The sequence below is a fragment of the Camelus bactrianus genome, chromosome 4, assembly GCF_048773025.1.
Source record: "Camelus bactrianus isolate YW-2024 breed Bactrian camel chromosome 4, ASM4877302v1, whole genome shotgun sequence".
Taxonomy (NCBI): Eukaryota; Metazoa; Chordata; class Mammalia; order Artiodactyla; family Camelidae; genus Camelus; species Camelus bactrianus.
This window is the reverse complement of record NC_133542.1, coordinates 88,819,041-88,832,317: the sequence shown is the minus strand read 5'-3', so window position 1 is coordinate 88,832,317 and position 13,277 is coordinate 88,819,041. Positions and strand designations below refer to the sequence as shown.

The 13,277-nt window shown below is 46.3% G+C and overlaps 1 protein-coding gene across 4 annotated transcripts in view; it reads left to right on the top strand.

The window, feature by feature from the left end:
• The window catches only part of NTRK2 (neurotrophic receptor tyrosine kinase 2), a 327,597-nt gene that overhangs the window by 141,820 nt on the left and 172,500 nt on the right, over positions 1-13,277 (top strand). The window lies entirely within an intron of this gene.

Genomic DNA, 13,277 nt, shown 5'->3' with positions numbered 1-13,277 from the left:
TCCCTCCCTTCGTCACACACACACCCACCGTGTGTGTCATTGGTGGTGTCCAAGACTATAGGTGTTAGAGGAAAGAGTGTGAGAAATATCACTGGGAGTTTGGTGGGAGTCCCAAACCCACTGTAGATCCTGGAATAAATCTCTTCTAAAAAGAGGAGTTTTAAAATTTCCATCAGTGTGAATTATACGTTTATTTTTTACTGGTTTCTTGCATCGGATACATTTTCATTGGTTAAAAGGCAATCCAAAAAAACCCAACAAAAACGTCCTTTGGTATTTTAAAAACTTGGAATGAGTGGGCAGGAGGTACACTCAGTGCTCTGTTCTACGTGACTTTGTGATCAAATGAACATGATGACTTGTGCTTTATGGGGGGGGGGAGAGGAAGACAGGTGGCCATGGAGATAAGATACCATCAAACTTTAACTGTTATCAGGTGCCCGTACTTCACATCCCCTTTGTCTCTGTTTCCTGCCTGGCCACACTGTCCCTCCCTCAGTTTCCCCTTTTCGGATGGGACCTAAAAGCTGGGTTCCCAGCTCTGATTCATTTGAGACTGCTTTCCCCTTCTTGTAACCCTGCAAGGGTTCTGCTCCAAATCCAAGACTTAGGAATTGGACAAACAATGTGACGTGATGTCTTATTGAGCCAAGTACGTGGACCCTCTCCAAACAGCTTGTTTAGTGCTGGTGACTAGTGCTTTAAATGGCCTTTTAAATCTGCTGAGTTGAGAACAGATTTCATTGTCCCTTTGAAAATTATCTAATAATTAAGGCAGTAGGCACTGGACTCTTAACTAGGCAGGCTTGAATCCCAGCTCTGCTCACAAGCTCAGTGACGTTGGGAAAGTTATTTTACCACTTCATTCCTCAGGAGATGATGCTAATAGTGACAGTGCCCCCACCCCACTGGGCTCTTATGAGCATTAAATGTGATGGTGTATGTGGGGGTCCACTCAGCATCACTGATAAAAATGCCTGGAAGGACTTGGGTTGACACTGGGCTTGGTTGTGCCTCAGGAAATGCCCTCGAATCACAGACTCGCTTGCATGTATTGGTCATATGTCAATTGCATGGCTGCAAACCACGGCGTCCAAATGAAGGAATACTTCCCTCCCTGCATCATTCTGGATGTGGTCCAAACAGTGAAGGCCACTTTGGAGCTTTCTCAGGAGTAATCGTGATTCTCCTACATTCCCTCTCTGCCCGGGAAATTCTTACACGTTGATCACAATCAGATGTGACTTTGACAAAACAAGAGGATATGGTTTGTTTGGATCTGTTTTATGATTGTTCTGTTAGTTCGAATGATGCTCCTTGGTTTGCGGATTCTGGAAGAAGAGCGTTGAAGGTCATATCCCAAATACTGTCTTCGTCTTTTGTTCTCACTTCATTCATTCAGAGTTTTTCATCATTTGAGGAGGGTCTACATTAATTTCAATTTTTGAATTTTCCATTTTAAAATCTTTGGCTAAGAGTAAAAATAACAAATGGATTGGCTGAGAGACTGAAAGGAGAGACTTGTCTTGAGTTCCCTCCAGCCACAGAAACAAGTGTTTGCAGACAGTGAGCTACAGATAAGCTTTCTACTTCCCGGGGTAGTTTCCCGTCACAACTCTAGCAGGCAACATGCGATCGGCCTAGATGGAGCTGCTTCACATTTGATGTAGTAACATTCATTTATTTAAAAGTATTTTGTAATTTCGGCTTTTTTTTCCCCTTGTTAAATCATTTTAAGTTAAGTGGCACTGAAGTTTTACCGGCACTTAATTGAAGGTACGTGTACTGTGGTTTCCACCTTTTCTAACACATTTTAAAGCAATATTTACCATAGAATGTAAAAGGCAGTAAATAGTTAATAGGTACTGATTCCTCACGGTGTGCCAAGTGCTGTTTTAAGTGCTTCATGATTCTTTCAACAACCCGATGAGGCCGATACTAATATTGCTCCCATTTGAAAGATTAGGAGACTGAGGAACAGAATGGTTGAGAGACTCGCCCCAGGTTACCTAGTTCCAATGAGTGGCAACACCAGGATTTGAATTCTGGTAGGCTGGCTCTGAGAACTGGTGCTTGAAACAGCTAGTGGGTATGGGCTGGACCCTTGAGCAGGGCCAGGACTTGGGTGAGTCCAGCAAGTGGCTAGGGCATGCTCAGGGTTGTGCAAGTGTCCAGTGGTCACTCCTACCAGCACTAGCAGTTGAGCAGAGATGATTGTTGTCAAGACGCAGAATTGTAAGGTTAACTGAAATCACGAGAGAGGCGTCCTCTGTCCAGGAAACACCACCCGCAGCCCCCCAACCCTCGTTAATTCCTGCCACTAGCAAAGCCCTTGCAAATCTTGACTTGCCAGTACGTGGTGCAGCAGGGAAGTTGGCACAGACTTTCTAAGTTCTACCTTATGAAACGGAGAAGTTGCATCTGATATATATTCTTTGCTAATCAGCTAACAAAACCCCAGAGCATGTTTGTCTTTGTCCCTTGTACCTGAAGATGAATGTTGTTTTGGGTTGTTCCAAAGTGAATTTTTTCGTCACTCTTGAGCTTAAGTATTTCCCGTTCATGTGGAGCAGTCCCTGCCCTCCAATGAGGATGAGTGATGAGTGATGGCAGGGGAAGCACCTCAGTGAGGGTGCGGGTGGGCAATGTGGTGGGGAGGTTCGCTTGAGGACACATCCTGCCACCTCCACGGAAAGGATCTGAACTTGGGAACAAGGTGTTGGGAGATGCCTGAGCGGCTCCTTGTCTTGGAAACACAATAGGGATAGAGCAGCATCTGAGCATTGCAGTCACATCGATGCTCCTGTCCCCAAATGTCCTGTCTGGCAGCCAGTGACTGAAAGAGACTGCCAAGGGCACATGCTGATTTTCCAGTCATTTGGTCAAGTCCATCTCACACACCACAAGACCCCGGGGCCCGTGTTTACTAAATTTAAATCTCTGCTCAACCATCAGCTAATGAACAGTAAAATCTCTCCATCTCTGTTCTTTTCAAGGTTTTATTGTGTTTCCAAGGTTTGGTGTTGCTTTGCCGCCCTTCCATCTCATTCTGCTAATTCTCATCCTACAGTAATTATTAGTCTTGCTGAATAGCTAAATAAAAATGTAGGACATCTGCTTTAAGGATTAGAATTCAGCTTCAGGTCAAGTCATGGAATTTCATTAAAGACTCTTGAGCCGGGGTTGGGGAGGAGGGGAAGTACAGAGGTGCCTGCACTGTTTTGCCTTTTGGGGGAGTTCTAGGTTTTTAACCTGAACTAAGTCTGTTAAGGTGTTTCAGGCTTTTCAGAGATTACTCCCTGGGTGAAGTCTTCTCTCTGCACTTACCGAGGCTCCTGGGTTTAGGGGAGGCCAACTACCTCTCTATTGCCCCCTTTCTCTGAACACTGTTGAGTTGAAAATGCTGATGGACTCCATCTGTCTCTTCAAGCCTAGAGGTGGGAAAAGCCTCCCACTGTGGTCAGTGTCCAGTGTCTCACCATTTCTTGTTTGTCCCTTTAACCTGCCCAGATGTCTGTTCATCAATACATCTCTTTATTTAAAGCATTTGAGGCGAATCCTTTTTCCTTGACGTGACCCCAACTGAGACATATAAATACTCAATTCTTTAATACGTTATCTTGTTTTATCTCACATGGAGTCTATTCAAAATCCAGCAAGAATTGATTGTCAGTTATATGTCAGACATGAGCCAGGCGCTGGGAGGGGTATGACAGCAAAACAGACACCATCCTTGGCCTCCTGGGCTGTGGTTGTATCTGTGATGTTGACACAGTCATCGTCCATACTTTACACATGAGGATTTAAAAAAAAAAAAAAGACTTGGGAAATTAACTAACTTGTCCAAGATCACACAAATCAGATCCATGTGCTTATAAAATCTGCTTCTGGCCCTGCTTCTCTGAAGTCAGTGTTTTGTTTTTTTTTAATCTCTTGCGGGACCCCCTGTTGCATGCTGTGAGATGAGCCATCAGACCTCTGCTCTTCGTTCTCGTGGCTCTGATTCTTTTTGATCCAGTATGAACTGGTGAGAAGTTTCCCAGCCCTTGGTACCTGTTTTCTCTATGTTTTTCTTTCCTTTGATGATTCTTCCCCTCTTCTTCCCTTTTAGTTCCCTTTTCCACTCAACACAAACACACACAAATATACATTATCCTTTCTTTAGTTTACGCACATTAAACATTTACAATTGGTCAGTTGGAGTATGTGCACAGAAGTGAGAGGGTGTGTGTCTCTGAGAGAGAGAGAGAGGCACCAGCAGGGAAAGACACAATAATTCACACACGCACGTGCACACACACACACTCACTCACAGTCAGAATAGGAATATTGCATATGTTAAGCCCTGTTTGATTAAATGGGAATTTAATCCCAGTACATATACCATTTATACCATTATTGCCTCCCCGCCACTCACTGTGCTTTAATGCTCCTTAAAAAAAAAAAAAACTTTCCATATAATATTTTTTGCTTTTTGTTTTTACTTCCTTATAAATAGCAAAAAGTTTTGCTGAGAAGAAGTTATTACAAATCCCAAAAGGTTGGTGTTCCATTCTGAGCTCCAAGATATAAGGATTGAGTGGATCTCAAACTTGGCAAAATCTCTGACTTGGCAAGTGCCTCCATCCTTATTTATGACAGCTTGGAAACTTCCATTTTCCAGGGCTTATAAATGATGCTGCTGATTTGGTCTCCCTTTTCTATTTTGCTGTGAATTATGAAATAACCAGCTGAAGGCTTCCTTTGAACATTAACCCTCTTAGCAGAGTGTGTGTGTGTGTGTGTGTGTGTGTGTGTGTGTGTGTGTGTTACCGTGTTCTTTCTTTTCTTGGTTCTTAGGCACACTGCACATTGTCATGCAGGCAGTGTACTTCCCCTTTTCTGCCTTTCCACAAAATGAGAGTCGGAAATGTCGAGGTCTGGGGTGCCGAGAATGACAGCCTTGTGGTCTTCACTGTGGCCACAAAGGACTTTTTGGCGAGCAGCTCTCTGAGGGACTGTACATGCCATCCCCAAATGGCAATTTAACACCTGGGATTCCGGAGAAAGACAGGTAATCTGAAAAGTCTTAGGGAGTTGTTCCTAGAGATGTGGACTAGCTGTGTTTTGGGGGTCTCCGTGCCCATTTTCCCAGTGGAAAATTGTCAAAGCAGAGGAACTACTGAGAAGCTGTCTCCTCCTCCTCCCACTTTCTCCTCCTTTTTCTTTTTCTCTTAACTCCATATTCAGTTCCTTAAAGCCCACTCGTGTTAAGTTCTTTTGGTAAGGGCTTTCTTCTTTGGAGTCCTGGAACCACAAAGTTGGGAGCCTCTGATTATGGGGTAGAGCTGACCGATTTTTCTGAATAGAGGCAGTAGGAATTTTCAAATGCAGAACTCGTCCTCAGGGAGGCTGACACCAAGAGGGGATGAAAGCTGCAAGGATTTGAATCAGGAGAAACTCTGGTGTGAGAGAAAACGGAGAAGGAGCCGGAGAAGACAGAGAGCGTGTCGGACTGCAATGCAAACACGGCCTCGGGTGAATGAGAGATTGAGGAAGGGCTGGGTGTCTGTCCTACACTGCCGAGTGCTCCCAGGCAGTGAGGGCAGGGCTGATGAGAGTCTGGGAGTGTCTGGGAGTCCAGGCGGCCATCAGGGGGGTTCCCTGTCTCCCAGGATGGGTGTGCCTTACCATTCCTGACCACACTCAGTCACTGGTGCTCAAGCAGCCCTGGGGGCATGGACTCTGCAAACAAGGAGCTGGATTTCAGGGTGTGGCTGGAGCCTTTGGTCCATCATGCTTCCTGAAGGTAAGGGTCTGCAAGGTGCTCTTACACAACAGGGGCTGTCTTATCTGACCTCCTCCTATGCCGTGTACTGGATAAATCCTGCTCCCATCTCTCTGTAAAACAGACTGCCCATCTGACAGTGCCCTCAACACTCCTGGCTGGACCACTGGGTTCCTTAAATGACCTACTACCAGTTACATTAATTTAAAGAGCTTCAACTGTAATTGTTCTTTAATTAAAAATTAAGATAGTACAAACAAACAAAAAAAAAACCAAAGAAGCACACAGACCGGGCAAGTCAACATTTTGAAATGTTTACAATTTACAATGTCGTTTTTGAGCTGAGGCCATCCTCTTACTGATGGCAACACGAAACAGCATCTGAAACCAAGACCTGCTTTTGTTTTCCTCGCCTGCATGCTAAAACCACAAGTGATTGTACTTCATTTCATTTTGTGTTCCTGGCAAACAAGTTCCCTATCGCAGCAGCTCTCGTCATCAAGCCACGGTCTTTCGGAAGAGTGTTTATAAGTGTCCATCAGTCTCTTGCCAGGCACGAGAAAAGAGCTGGAGTAGAACAGAATCTTACACAACTCTGCACCCCTGCTCTCCCGCAGCCTCGAGCTGAGTTATTTTCAAGAAAAAGCCTTATTCGGATTTGAGACTTTATGGAGTGCTTTTGATGGCCTGCACCATCCGAAGACTTTGCCAACTCCGATGACTTTGGAGACTAGATGGGTCCTGGGAAAAGTCAGTGGACTGGTGGGGACTAGCCCCAGGCACAGGTGCAGCCGCCCCCCACCCCAGCTAATGTCGCTGTGCAGGAATGCAGGCTCAGGGTAGCCAAATCCTCTTGATTTTTCAAGGCAAGGGAAGATCTGGGGTTTTGTGTGAAATCTCCCAGTTTTTCAATGTTGGCCAGGCCCTTGACATTTTTAAAAGACTCTGTGAGCCAAACAAAACACATCTTTTTGCCAGATTTTGCCTGTTGTGACCCTTGGACTGAATACTCTGTTCACTGCTTTTAAGATACGGTTCCTCCAAGATGGTCTTGAGCAGATCCTGGGCTTTTGGTTAAGCTTTCTGGAAGCAGACTTCACCCTGAGGATTTCCATAGGAGTGATTTACGAAGGATGTGTCCCAGGGCTGCCTGGGGAAGGAGTGGGGGAGGCAGAACAGGGAAGGGGGCTAATGGAGAATGGTTTCAGACAAGGCCTTGTGGAGGGCGAGCCCCTGAGTGTAAATGGCCCTCCAGAGATTTGGGAAGTGGGCTTTCATATTCGTGCGCCCACGTCATTGGCTGAGGGTCCCGGCAGGCAAAAATGGGCTGCAGTAGCTCCAGCAAAGAGATGCAGGTGCTGGCTGTTGCCCAGGCTGGGAGCCCAACAGCCGCGGGCCCAGGGACCCCAGCACATCCTACTACTGAAGGCTGCGCTTCCGCCCAGTCCACTGGGTAATAAGGAGCTCAGGTAGAACCACAGTTTGAACATTGATCTTCTGACTCCGGTCCAGTCCCGGGCTTGTTGACACTTCTTGCAGCGGCTTATTAAAGGGATCAGTTTGCGGAGTTCAGATTATCTTAGACCCTGACTACTTAGCATGTTGTTCCCGGATTCCTAGCTCGTCTCTTCCCGTTGGGTTGCGTGGAGGGAGGACGGCCTGGCTCTTTGGAGAAGACAGGGGCAGGTGGATAGAAACCAGTCCTGACAGGGCTCCTGCCAGCCTGGGGGCTCCCAGCGCTAAGGGCTCCTCATTAAGTTTTGTGGTTTCATATCTGAGATGTGAGCGGTGTTTGGGGTGCTCTGTGCCCCAGTGCTGAGTTCTGGGCTTGGGAGGCACGTCTTGTGTGATTCAAACCTAGAGAGTCCTGTTTCCTTTGGAGAGGTTAAAACTATTCATGTGCTTAATTTAAAGATGTGCCTTCCAAACTCCAGCCAGTTCCCCTTGAAGGGACTCCATCGGAGGCAAGGAGGAAGGCAGGAGGGGCTCCACCATCTGCTAACCAGACATGTCTGGAGTTGGAGGCACCCAGAGGCAAAAGATAACAATTTTGCTTTTTTTTTTTTTTTTTTAACTGAATTCACCACACTGGGCTGACGCAGCCCTTGCCCTGTGCCCTCTGCTGTGGTTAATGCCTTGCCCCTCCTTCCGAATCTCTGGGTTAGTCAGGACAGCTTCCTTGCCCTCACCTCTTGAATGCCGTCCTGAAATCAAGCCAAGTCTTGCTCCCCCATCATCCAAATCCATCTTGTGTTTTCCACTCCCACCACCTCTGCCTGCCCTTAAGCCCTTCCTATTTGTGAGGCGCAAAGCAAACAGGTCTTCTCAGGCCCTTCTCACCGTGCTTCCTTGTCCAAGTCCAACATCTTCCTCCAAAAATAGACCTGAGCAAGTTGGTCCTGTACTCACACACCTTGGACAACTTACCCAGCCAAACAGATCATTAGGGTCGTCCAAAGGGCATTTTCCCTCCAGCCAGTCTTTTCAGCCATGCCTCCCCATCTCCCAACTCTGTTCCTCTTCCCCAAGGCACTCACTCCACCTGGTGTGACCCTCTTCCTCCTACCACCTGTTCATCTGTCAGAATCTTGGCATTTACTGCCTGGGTGACCTTGAACTTGGCACTGCACTCTCAAAGCCTCAGATTCCCCCTCAAGAAAATGAGGGTGGCAAAGGTCTAGCTTGGGTGGGGTGCCAGAGGATGATAGGGGAAAATTGTGCAAGTCAGTTGGACAGCAGGTGCCGTGTTGTAGGCACTTAGTGAAGGACAGCATTGTCATCATGATCGTCCTTACTGTTGTCCCTTTCCAAGGCCCAGCTCAGTTCCCACCTTTCTCCCAGAGCTTCCCCAGAATTGCCCACACCAAATTCACCCCCTCTTTCCTACCCTCCTGTGTTGGCCTGATGCTGTATTTGATCATCTAGTGAGGAGAACCCAGGTCCTCTCTTGCTGCATTAGATTGAATTTCTCCAAAGCCCTGGCCCACATGCCATTCCTGTTAGAGGTACTCAGTGTGCTTTCAAAAAGGCAAAGGACGTATCTGTAATTCTCAGTTGAGCTCACTTTTGTTGAGTTGAGATCATTTCTGGATACAGCTGTGCAGGGCCTCAAGCTGAAAGGCTTGATTAGATGTAGGGAGCTTCTGAGGTAAAGATGACGAGTGAAGCTTTAGGATCCTGAGTGCCGCCTCACCCTCACCATGAACAGCACAGGCCAGGTCTTCTGGGCAATTTCTACGGTCTGTGGACCAGGAGCATTTGAATGTCATTAGTTTCCCAGGGCTGCTGTAACAAGTTACCACAAACTCAGTGGCTTCAAACAACAGAGATTTATTCTGGCATCGTTGCGGAGGCCAGAAGTCTGAAGTGGAGGTGTTGGTTCCTCCTGGTTTATCTGAGGTAAAATCTGCTCCAGGCCTCTTTCCCAGCTTCTGACAGCTGCTGACAATTCTTGGCGTCCCGTGGCTCGTAGACGCACCACTCAGATCTCTGCCTCTGTCTTCACGTTGCCTTCTTCTCTCTGTGGCTCTGTGCCCTCTCTTCTCTTACAGGAATAATGGTCACTGGATTTAGCGATGATCTCATCTTGAGATCTGTAATTACATCTGCAAAGACGTTTTTCCCCCAATACGATCACCTCTCAGGTTCCAGGGATTGGAGTTGAACATGTCATTTTTGGAGACCACCGTTGAGCCCACTCCCCTTGAGAACAGAGTTTAGCTGTAATGGATTGCACGTGGTGTGGCTGCCAAGCAGATCCACGTTCAAATCCCTCTTTGGCCCGTGCTGTGGACCTCTTCCTCCACTTCTCTCAGTCTTGGCTTCCTTTTCTATAAAACAGGGACAATGATGTCTAACACAGAGGTTGTGAGGATTAGTTAAGAATGTATACATCTGGCACATAGTAGACTCACAATACAGCTCTTGTCTATAGTGATTCCCACGTAGACAATCATTCATCTGATACAACTTTTAATCTCGGGACATCAAGCTGTAAGAGACATATCATGTGGCCCTTGGTCATGCTAGCACTTAGAAGTAGTTCAGTGTTTGTTGAATGAATAAACCAAATGATCAGATCTGAAGCCTATCAGAAGAGCTTGCTCTGTTCCAAGCACTGGAAGAGGTATTGGCAAGTCTCTTAGTCCTTCTTTCTGCCCACAGGATGAACGATGAGGCCAAACCTTTAAAGGATGCTCATTTAAGGGGGCTACTGAAGTCCTTAAAGAATATTGTCGCATTATCCTTCTGCGTCAGTGGCCTGCATAGGTGGTCATGAGAGTGGGTTCCATGGGGAATTCATGTCACGAGGCAACATGGAGTGTTCCAACTAAACAGTCTTAAAAAGTGGAAAACTCAAATGCCTTTAGGGACCAGGCAGGTAACAGTCTGGGTGGGGACCCCAGGAGAGTGCATGTCTTATTTAAAGAAGGCATTCATTCACCCGTGTATCCAGTACCTTCTATGTCTCCCACGTGCCCTGCACTGTTCTTGGTGCTGAGGCCACAGGATTGAACAAGGTGAAGCCCTGTCCTCAGGGAGTTTCTGTTCTCTGAACCCAGCTCCTCTCTCCAGCCTCAGGGAGTTCAGGCCTGTTACTGCCAGATAGTCTGCTTTTTAAAGAGAAGAAGCCAGGATTTTATGTCGAATTTCCTGATCTTTAAATGTTGGCAAACGCTGTGCATTTTTAAAAAAGAACACCGTGCAGACCAGACAGAACCTCTCTTGACTCAACTTGGCCTTCAGGCTGCCAATCTGTGACCCTTGGAGTGGAATTTCACGACCTTTACCAGAGGAAGCGTTTTCTCAGTGTCTGATTTTTCAGCTCATTCTCCTTTCCCTTGACCTCACTGGGCATCGCTTTGGTTACTGCCTGTTGTTTGTGTCCTCCTGGATCGAGTGGCTCTTCGGCGTTTCAGCCCTGTGTTTCCAGGTGAGCCAACCCCCACCTATCAGCTTGTTCTTTCTAATTCTGCCTCTAAATCTTTACTTTTCTGAGTGCTCTTAAGCTTCCAGAAAGGCTCTCAGCACTGTCTTCTGGCCCTGAGCCTGTCTTCTCTGGAGGGTCAGAGCGAGCCCAGTCTCTTCGCTGAACTGCTTATGGGTGCGTCTGTCTCCTTTTCTGACTCTGCCATTCCAATTTTCACAGCCTTGGAGTTGCATTCATTCCCAACCTTAGGTGTGATATTAATTTCTCTCAGAGGGACATGGGTTTAATAGATTTTTTTAATTAACATTTTGTAAAATGGGAGCTGTCATGCTTTATGGCAGACTGATACAAATGTCTATAATTACATTTTTGGCACTCTGTCTTGGGACTAAGCTAGAAATGTTTGTTTTAACCCCTTCCTAGAATGTCTGATTTATGTGCAGGCCTCTCTAGACACACCTCTAACGGGCCCAGTTGTCATGGCAACCCAGAACATCATTTGTCAAAGAGCTATAACTTCATTCTGTGTTGAAGCTGAAAATTTATCTTTTAGGATTTATTCTCATGACAGGGAAATTTTATATTTTCATAGATCTGCTGCTCCTCCCTGATTCTGCTTGTCGTTAGAGAGATCCGGGCTTCAGGGAAGGATTTTCTAGAGAATCTGACAAATTTCTCACCTTCCATCCTCCCCTCCAACCAGATGAATTCTCTTATCCATTCCAAAGAGAACTCAAAGGTACTCATTGGTAACCCCTCATAATAAAAGGAGTAGTGTTCTCCTTGTTATCTCTAACTCAGTATGATTTTTGTTTCTTTAAAAAAAGAAATGAAAAATGTTTATGGGTTGATTCTGAGGGGAGCTAGTAAAGTTCATAGAAAGGGAAGGAAGAAAATATCTGTTGGTCTCTTCTACAAGCTAGTGAAGAGTATGGTGTTAAGTTACATTTACCTGTATCACCTGTGCTTCAGGGATTGTGCACCCAATACCTATTGTAGGGTCCAGGCAAATACACAAATCAGTGCAGTGGGCTCTGGCCACATCACACACCTTGTCCAGAGGGTATCACTTCTTCATTTCTGCTGACAGAATGTGGACTGTTCTGCAGGATTGTCCATTTCATTCCAGTTTTTAAAAAAGAAAAGTCAGAAATTGCAGTATTTTTACATGAGATTTCCTGATTTTAAAATGTCAGCAGACCACCTGTGGATTTTTGTTAAACAATGTGATAGTCAAACAAAGCACATCCAAGGGCGAGTTTGCGCCACGGGCTCCCGGATGCCCCTCCTGCCCTGTGCTGTGCTACCCAGCGTTTAGAATGGCGGGGTTTCTTCCAGATTGAACAACTAATCCAGTCTTGCTCTCACGTTCTTCTCGGGATCTGATTTGTTAAATAGTCTTTTTGTTGGTCTCATGGGAGGTAGGGTTCTGCCCACCTGCACCCTGGGTGGCTGTCGGGCTCCAGATCGAGTGTGAGGGGAAGCTGTGACGGAGGATGGGTCTCAAAGACCAGCCCACGCCCCTCCTTGACGTGCCCAGGTGGATGGTGGGGTCCATCAGACGCCTTCTAGGATTGTTCACGGATTTATGATGCTCTCTTTTTGCCTCTGATGGATGAGGCAGTTTAATCCTCTTCTCTAAGCTCCCTATTTTTCTTTTGTACTGGGAACTCTTAGATGGCTATTGCCTTTCCACAAGAGAGAACAAGGATTTTTTTTCCTCATGGAATTTGAAGGTGATTTGTTTCTCATCTATCAATGGGGGAAAACAGTCATTCTTGGGACTATGTCATCAAAAACATCTGAGGGCAGAGCTGCTCTGGGCTGTCACTGCTCCAGACTAGGAGTGTTTTAGGGGCCCCCACCCTCATCACCAAGCCCGCTTGTAGTTGGGCTTAAGGCGTTATGGGATTCATGTAAATGACGCTGAATTTGGAAACTCACAGGAGCTCTGGCAGTAGGAGTGGGTTAGGAGACGCTTTGTGCCATTCCGACCCCACAGTTGTCTGTTTTTCCCACCTTTCCTGAGCCCCTCCTGGGCTGCCTTTCACACTCTCTGGACTCAAGCCTTCCTGAGACAGAACCCCTGCCAGTCCCCAGTTACCTTCGCACTCTGTGTACAGTGGCCTGTGCGTGGGAGGCTCTGCACCACCTTGTCTCATCTAAACCAGGCAGGGTTTATGGAGTCTATATGAAAATTTAAATGCTGGCCATGCTGGTTAGAAGTGTGACGGAAATAATCCCCAAACAAGTGGCTCTTAGAAGCTGACACAAGGTGGGGCGCCTTATTCCTCCCTTTCTCCCTCTCGTGTTTTACTGAGTGGCCTGAGGGTTTGTGTGTGTATGTGTTGCTTTGTTTTCCTCTTTCTTTGAACTGTTCTTAGCCTACAAGAGAGAGATCGTGTTATAAATATGAAAGGTTATTGCACAAATGTGCTCTTACCCTATTTCAGGTAGGAGCAGTTTAACCTCTAAAACTTTTCTCAACATCACATAATGTTTTGAGATTTCTATACAGTGAATGAACTAATTCTGATGGCCATATTCTATGTTTATATCCTTTCCCAAGGGATTTTAAAA